The following is an 8,818-nucleotide window of genomic DNA, read 5'->3' as shown; positions in this document are numbered from 1 at the left end:
AAGTGGGTTGGAGGATGGAAATAAGCCAGGTAGTGGTGGCTCACACCTTTAATCTGGCACTCAGGAGCAGAGGCAGGTGGATCTCTGAGTTTGAGGCCAGCCTGGTCTACTGAGCAAGTTCCAGGCCAGTCAGGCTACACAGAAAACCCCTGTTTTTATTGTTTTTTGTTTGTTTTGTAAAGTGTCTGGACACAGAAAAAAATATATATGATTTATTTTATGTTCTGCTACAGCATTAGGCCCCAGTACACCATACCAAACCCAAATGGAGTTGCTTGTACTAAAAATGAGACCAAAACTGTTGTCTGACATTTCAAGAAACCAGCAATGATGGTAGTCAGATTTCCTAAACTATTAGCATAAAAATTAAGTTTTCCTCTGCCTTAACTCTTGAAAATAAAGACACCCCCCCCAAAAAAAAGGAAAAAAAGGAGGAAAATAAAGCCACCCCAGACGGGCCAAGCCCAGCCACTTATTCTCTCTTTCTCCATCTCACTGTCCCCTTCTTCTTGTGTAGCTTTGGAGTCATCAGTCTCAGCTGTGAGGCTCATACACAGCTCTATGCCCGCAGGAGGGACACTGTTGTGGGCGGCCCTGGTGCTGTTTGTTTTAGCGAGTAGGGGAAGAGAGAAAGGAAGAAGAGGAGGTGGAAGGAAGATGGTGCAGAACCTCATGGCCCTAAGAAGCCACAAGTAGCAAGGGATCTCATAGCTGAGGAATAGAGTAGTGTAGTGGTAGATCTGCCCAATCTAGGCGTGCAGCTTATAAAGTTATGTAGTTGTGTGTTTTTGCATGGGCATATTGGGGCTGGAGGTTTAGTGCAACAGGATGCTGATGCAGGATTACCAATATCTACATTTTGTCTTGTTTCTGCTTTCTCTAGCTCTTCTCTATCTATAAAACTATTCTCTCTCTCTCTCTCTCTCTCTCTCTCTCTCTCTCTCTCTCTCTCTCTCTGACACACACACACACACACACACACACACACACACACACACATATTCATTCTAGGATGGACAATAAAAATTAGAAGAATTATAAATTGTAATTTTGTCAAATGATTCTTTATAAATGTACGAGATAATAGACAATGTCACAATGTTACTCATTTTCATCAATGTGAACTTGATGCTACATTAGTAGTTCAGTCACCAAGAGTAAAGAGCTCAAAGGAGAGGATCCTGAGTGTTCCAGGGGAGGGAGGGAAGGAAGACAGTAGGGATCCACGTTGTAGCTGGGGAGGATGTGGTTGGGGTACGGACACAGAGGCCATTCCTGGTGATAGATTCAAAGTGCTGAGGGAGAAATAACTAAGTCTGGCAGGATGCAGAAGCTTAGGGGTCTCAGTAAAATACGAAAGAATGGATTATTGTTTCTATCCATGTGTCCAGTCACACCTCCATTATTTTATCCTGTGGCCCAAAGCATAGAGGGACAGAGGCAGGTATGCAGGAATTCAGCCTGAGGTGAGTGCCAGGAAGGTGGTGGGAATGCTGGGAGCGTGGTGGGAATGCTGGGAGCGTGGTGGATGCTGGGAGCGTGGTGGATGCTGGGACTTTGAATACTATCTCCTTAAAAACTGAAGAGCGTTTGGGCCCCCGATCACAATTCAAATTCAGATCCAGGCCAAATATTTTTCCTGGATTTATCTAGAATGTGGCTCCTAAACAAGCCACATTTCCTTTGCGTCCTGGGGTTCAAGGTTCAGACTCTATGATTACAATGCTCTGTTCAGACTCCAGTCTCCAAGACTGCTTCCTGCTCTAGCCTGGTTCCAGGCAGTTTCTTCAGGGCTGTTGACCTGGGCCCTGGGAGAAGTCGCAGAGGGAAACATATGTTCCTGCTGAGATGAATTTCTTCCATCTGGCCATTACTGTGTTTGGCGGAACGAGGCCATGGGGACTGAAACCGTGAGGCTGTGCTTGAAAGTGCCTGCGTTTGCATTTTGCAGAGTTTCTGGTCTGGTTATCTTAGATTAACAACGAATCTTCCTGAACAGAGACAGGACCTCTGTGGTCTTCACTGGCTCCTTGGGACTGGCTGCCTAGAGCTGGGGCTGAATCTTAAGATGGATGTTGAGTCAGTTTCTGAAAGGCCAGCTGTGTTTTCCAGCCCGAGCTGGGAAACGACTCTAAGACTGAGCCAAGAGGAGTATGAGGCCAGCCAGGCTAGAGCAGACCCTACAGGGTCCATTCTAGCTAACAAGAACAGATTAACCTAGGCCGTAGTGATGCTGGGCGGGAGGCTCAGAGGTTAAGCGCACTCTGGGGGACCTGAAGTTGGTTCCCAGCACTACATAGGAGGATCACAACTCTCTGTTAAGCCCAGCTCCAGGAGATCCAATAGCTTTCTCTGGCTTCTTCTGGAACCTGCATATGCAAGGCAAATATTCACACAAAACTTATATGTACATAAATTTAAAAATAGAAGGAAAGGAAGGAGATAGAATGCTTATGATGTGATTCTGAAGGCCCCTTGCTCCTCCTGGCCTCCTTGAGGGGAGGTCTTTGATGATAAGAACATTTGCTCTCAGTGGCCATGCCTGTTTGATTCCAGAAGGCAGAAGATAGCACAGTAAGTCTCTCCTGAGATCTTACCTTAAACTAGATACTTAAACAGGCCTCCAGGCAGGAAGGAGAATATGGTCCAAACATCATTACATCATAGAATAGAAAGACCTTTAAAAACCCACAAAAGGCCGGGCGTGGTGGCGCACGCCTTTAATCCCAGCACTTGGGAGGCAGAGGCAGGCGATTTCTGAGTTCGAGGCCAGTCTGGTCTACAGAGTGAGTTCCAGGACAGCCAGGGCTACACAGAGAAACCCTGTCTCGAAAAACCAAAAAAAAAAAAAAAAAAAAAAAGAACCCACAAAAGATGAAGAGATGGTTCTGAAGCTAAAAGCACTGGCTGTTCTTCCAAAGGACCTGGGTTCAATTCCAAGCACCCGGCTCACAACTGTCTGTAAGTTCATTTTCAGGTGACCGGACACCCGCTTTGGGCCTCTGTAGCTATCAGGCATGTATGTGGTACACAGACATATATGCAGGCAAAAAATTCATATGCGGGCTGGAGAGATGGCTCAGAGGTTAAGAGCACTGGCTGCTCTTCCAGAGATCCTGAGTTCAATTCCCAGCAACCACATGGTGGCTCATAACCATTTGTAATGGAATCTGATGCCCTCTCCTGGCCTGCAGGTGTATGTGCAGACATAATAAATAAATCTAGGGGGCTGGTGAGATGGCTCAGTGGGTAAGAGCACCGACTACTCTTCCAAAGATACTGAATTCAAATCCCAACAACCACATGGTGGCTCACAACCACCCATAATGAGATCTGATGCCCTCTTCTGGTGCGTTTGAAGACAGCTACAGTGAACTTTATATATATATAGCCAGGCAGTGGTGATGCACGCCTTTAATCCCATCGCTTGGGAGGCAGAGACAGGCAGATTCTGAGTTCGAGGCCAGCCTGGTCTACAAAGTGAGTTCCAGGACAGCCAGGGCTACACAGTGAAACCCTGTCTCAAAACAAAAACAAAAACAAACAAAACAAAGATAGCTTGGAAAAGCTTCCTGTGAGGATAAGGAGACATGGTCACAAGGGACTGAAAACCCAAAATGATGGCTTAAACAAGACAGATTTTTATAAATCTTGGGTAAATAGTCAAGAGCTTGTCATCAAGAGATCACCGATGGTTAAGGGACCAGGCCGTTCTCATGGCTTCTCCCAAACCATCAACATGGGGTTTAGCTCTGGCCTTGCCACCCCCATCTCCTTCATCTGTCTTCACCATAGCTACGCTCAGCAAAGAGCTTACCAGGAGCCATTTTTACTGATTTTCACATAGGAATCCACGTGATCCTGGTAAGAGTCTCACTCATAGACATCCTTTGATTCCCACTTAGCTGAAAGAGACAACTGCAGAAGATTAACAAGCAACACACACAGGCATACTCCACAGTCCCTGATTTGGGCAAACAGATGTATTTAGAGGCAAACCAAAAAGGGCATCCCTTTCGTGACAGTTTGACTAGAACTTAGTCTGTGACAGAAGCAAACAATGCCGTGAAACGCAGTCTTTGTACTAAAAAAGACAAAGCAAGCATGGGGGGGAGAGGGGGTCCTATGTCCTAGGTGTAGATGTCTCTAAACACACCCTTACACTGTATTAATTGGCTTGCTCATGTCTGTGTGGCCAGTGTGCGGGTGTGCTGAGGTCAGAGAACAACTCTGAAGTGCTGAAGTGCTGCCTTCCCTTCTACTTGTCTGTGAGTCCCGAGCTCTGCCTTAGGTCACCACGCTGGCACAGAAAGTGCCGTAACCTATTTGCCAGCCCCTAATTACAGCCTTTTGATAAAATTAGGGCACCTTCGGAGTCCTTCTGTATCACATGACCCCTGTCCTTGTGCCTAGAAAGGCTAATGAGATTGCTTGAACTAGAATTGGGGAGACAGAGAGAGACAGAGAGACAAAGTTCATCTCTCTATACTGGACTGTGGCGTGTACCCATAAGTCTCATGGGCAGTGAGTTTCAGCTACGCTTGAAGCTACAAAGCTTCTGTCTGTCTGCATCCATCCACTTCACTTCCATCTAAAATGAAGGCAGAACTTTTGGGGTGGGAATACTGCCCAGGAGGTATGACCAGTTGCTAGTGGCCATGTCCTGAGGGCCTGCTATGTATCCCTGGGTTTGGCTACTGTTAAGACCTGTCAATGTACGCTGTGACCTAACCTCCTTGTTTGACCCAGTGTGTTTCTTACAATTATCCTGTTGCCTTAAAGACTTTTACTCTAAGAACCAGGTAGACATGGAAGGATGAATGGGGAAGAAAGGCCGTGGCAGGGTGGACGAGGGTGGGGTTGGGGCAGCTTAGGGGAATTGGTGGAGGCATCAGACTCACTCTGAAGTGATGGCCACTCGCCAGCCACGGTCCTAAGGGCTTTCAACTGTCTGGATTTCTCTACACAACATCCAGGCTACTATTGCCCCATTTCACAGACTGGTAAAACAAGGTACAAGGACTAAGGAATGAACTAGCCCCAAGGTTAAACCTACAGAGAAGTGATAGTAGTGAGATACCTTGCTCTTCCCCAACCTTTGGGTTGGATGTGTGATGTCTGGCTAGACCTTGGACAAAGGGAGGGTACAGGACAGATAGAGATAGCATTGTCTAGAGCAGTGGCTCTCAACCCTCCTAATGCTGTGACTACCCTTTAACACAGTTTCTCATTATTTATTCCTCATAATTTTATTATTGCTGCTGCTGCTTCATAACTGTAATTTTGTTACTTTAAAAAAAAAAACAACCCAATGTCCCTCACATATTATATCCTGACCACCACCATTTCCCCTCCTCCCACTCCTCCCAGTCCCTCCTCCTACCACCCCTCTCCCCCAGATCCACTCCTTCAGCAGAGGGCAGGCCTAGGGGCGTCAATCAAACACAGCATAGCAGGTTACGATAAGACTAGGCACATGCCCTCCTTATCAAGGCTGGAAGAAGCAACCCAGAAGGAAGAAAAGGGTCCCAAGAGCAGGCAAGAGTCAGGTAATTTTGCTACTGTGATGAATTGTAAAGTAATTATCTAATATACGGGATATCTGATATGCAACCCCCATAAAGGGTTGTTTGACCTCCTCAGGGGTCATGACCCACAGGTTGAGACTCACCAGTCTAGAGTAACTGCAATGCAAGGTCTAAGAAGCAAGAGAGGGCAAACCGGCTTGGGAGCCTTGTCCACGGGGGCTGTGGAGGGTGACTGATGCTTTGGACGCTTCAAGGAGCCACCAGGAGTGTTTAAGTTGGGAAACAACATCCTTTGAGCCTAGCTTTTGGGATAGATACTCAGGGCCACACGTTGCACCAACTGGAAGAGGCTGACAGTCAGGAAGCTCTTGCCATAAATGCCCCTCCCTATGCTTCGATTTCATGGAGAAGAGACAGGAAGAAAAAAAAAATGGAGACACTCGACTTCTCGGGCTGAGAAGTGGGACCTGGGACCACCTGGGGTTCCAGACAGGGCTTGGTCCTGTCAGTGGGATGGGGCTAGGAGATGTTGAATTCAAGTTGGACAAAATGGGCTTGAGATTCCTGTGGGGGCTACCCAGTGGAGGTGCTCGCAGGGGGATTATGGGAAAGAAGTCAAGACTTACAGATGCAACTGTGCAGTCATGTAGTGGGACCTCTTAAACCACTGGTGCAGGTCACACCCTCAGGAGACAGACTTTTGAGTAGATCCTTGGGGAGGTAACGCAATGAGCTGTGAGAGACATGAAGCAGCCAGAGGAATGGTCCAGACATGGGGAGGCAGTTCATACAAGGAGCTTTGGGTAAGAAGGCAGGAGAAGCCGAGGGCTTGGGGTTTCTGTTGGGGTTGGGCCCTAGTGCCCCACAGGTTCTATTAGCTTCCTTGATGCCCCAGCTACGGCTTCAACACTTAGGGCTCTGCAAAGTCAAATAGTTTAAATTTATGATGGAAAATGGCCCTGGGGACTGGGGCAATTTACTGCTCACAAACGGATTCCAACTTGTCCATTAAAGCAGCTTCATTCCAGCCCCAACACCCAGGCATGTTCACACCTCTGGTGAGGAGTCAGGCCTGCCCCGGTGATTAGCCTCTGGGCTCGGCTCTCAAGAGGGACCGGCTGCTCCCCTGCGGGAAACATGACAGCCTCCAGAAACAGGGTCACAGCAGCCCACACTGCCACAGAGAGAGGCCAGGCCTGGCGACAGGGCGACAGGGCGACAGGGCGTCTGCTCTGGCCTGCCCTGGACAAGGCCTCTGAGGGGAGGCAGGCCCTGCCCCCTGGAGCGAATTGTGGTGGGGTTGGGTAACAAAGGACTTTGATGCCAGTTCCCAACTCTGCCATTTAAGAACCCTGTGGTTTGAACAGGCCTCCTGGCCTGAAATCTTTTCCTCTTCTGTAAATGAGGAATGGTAATTCCCACCTTAAGAGGGCTCTCTAATGAGGGGATGAGGTAAGAGTGCTAAGCTAAGCTCAGGGCCCGGGGCTGAGCACTCCCTCCAGAAACCAGATGGGTTCTTAGTACTGACTGACCAGCAGTCTGGCCTCTTCCCCAAAGTGTGAGTTTAGGAGGATGTCGCACAGGGTATAGGGAGCATTTGCTGAGGAAATGCTCACAGGACAGGGAAGCGAGAAGAGTTCCGTTCTTGCATCTTTCCTCTGCTCCTGCCCCTTGTCCGCTTCCTTGAAGGGATGGACTCCACAGTAGGAGTGGAATTGGACCCTGGAGGCTGGGAAAGAGAGAGGAATGAATACTCTGAATTGAGCTGCTGGCCTTGAGGCCTCTGTTGGCTTCCGGCTTCGTCTTTGCTCCCACTGCCCAGACCGGGTGGTCTTTGGGAGTCTGTATAAACATGGAGGTAACTGCCTGGCTTTGAAAAGATGCAGAATTCTTCATTCTACTGCTGAACACTCACCTCCCTGTGTAACTCGCGCTTCTCCTGACTGCACCTCCCACCCCCATGTTCCTTCTCTGGTACTGATGCCATTGCAGCTGTTCTCTTTGCTTCTATTTCATACTTTAAAAACCGAGCCAGGAGCTGGGAAGGAGAAGGAGATTGAGGCGGGGGGGGGGGGGGGGGAGATACAGGTTTTATGGTACTCCCACCCTACACTCCCTTTCCACCCCACCCACTGATCACAGAGCCATGTGAGAAGGAACTCCCTAAGGGAGACATCTCCTGTCTCCCAGGCCCTTAACCCTCGCGTCCCATCCTCAGACAAACCCAAGGCAGCCTCTGAGGCAGAGAAAAAGTGTCCAGCTGTGTTCCGGGGTCCCTCCTCCTGCTGACACACACTCTTAGAAAAAGGGTCATCAGTGAAACTGGTCAGCGCCCAAACCGCTCACCAACCACAAAGGGAGACCCAGGTGGAGCGCGAGGGGAGGGGCCTGTGACAGGCAAGAGACTTGTTTCATACCCTAGGAAGTTTCCATGAAGTCTGTGTGTGTGTGTGTGTGTGTGTGTGTGTGTGTGTGTGTGTGTGTGTGTGTGTGTAACCAGGGAAACAAGATTGACAAGTGTGAGTCATTTGGAGCCAGAGTAAGATGTATGACTTTACAAATCTAAGATTCTGGAGATAAATTCTACAGGTGTTAGAGAGACACCTGAAAATGTATTGCTGTATCCCAGAAGGAGAAAGAGAAGGCGAGAGGACACAGCACCAGGAACGAGGCAGAGTGATCGATTGATTGATCGATCGATAGGCACCCAGTAACAGTCAGGAGACCGCATCTCTGTGAAATGGCTAGCATTGACAGGCTGTGACTGGGGTGGGCCAGCTCTGCTCCTAGCTTTGGGGTTGGGGCTCAGGGAGGAAGCTTATGCTTGCATTTTGTTTTGTTTTGTTTTTTTCTCTGAGTCCATCTGGCTAGTCAGTGGGAGGCTAAGGCAGGCTTACCCTCAGCTGACCACTGCCAGTCCCCCTGGTGCTGCTCTGGTTGTAGCTCTTTCCAGACCCGTCTCATTTCCCTCCCAGCACATGGCCCCTCTCTCAGAAGTCCCGTGGCAGGCCCTCATATCGGTGGAGCAACTGAGCCAATGTTTAGTCAACAGAAACAACTTCTCAGAATGACTCTTTTTCAACTGCCTGGTGTTTGTTTGCTTTGCTTTGATTGGGAGTTGGTGGGTGTGGGGTGGCCAGACGGCTATTGTCTTTGGTATTCCCTCCCCTGACCATAGTTCTCAGTAGGAGTTGAGGTCCTGGGGCCTCTGGGCTCTCTTGCTATGGGCGCTGCTTCAGATCCAAGAACTATAAGCAAATATATTCCTTATCTTCCAGTGAACTCCTCCA

General features: G+C 48.8%; 1 long non-coding RNA gene across 1 annotated transcript; it reads right to left on the bottom strand.

Annotated features, from left to right (window-relative positions):
• Window positions 1–1,068: 1,068 nt before the first annotated feature.
• Gm35457 lies at window positions 1,069–7,558 on the bottom strand. The gene is made up of 3 exons (XR_385836.2): window positions 6,155–7,558; window positions 3,818–3,905; window positions 1,069–2,369 (listed from the first exon to the last, which is right to left on the bottom strand). It is a non-coding gene; the product is annotated as a predicted gene, 35457 (long non-coding RNA).
• Window positions 7,559–8,818: the final 1,260 nt, after the last annotated feature.

Source organism: Mus musculus, chromosome 17 (genome assembly GCF_000001635.26).
Source record: "Mus musculus strain C57BL/6J chromosome 17, GRCm38.p6 C57BL/6J".
In the NCBI taxonomy this organism is placed as follows: Eukaryota; Metazoa; Chordata; class Mammalia; order Rodentia; family Muridae; genus Mus; species Mus musculus.
Note: the sequence above shows the minus strand (reverse complement) of the source record. Positions and strands in the feature narration are given on the sequence as shown.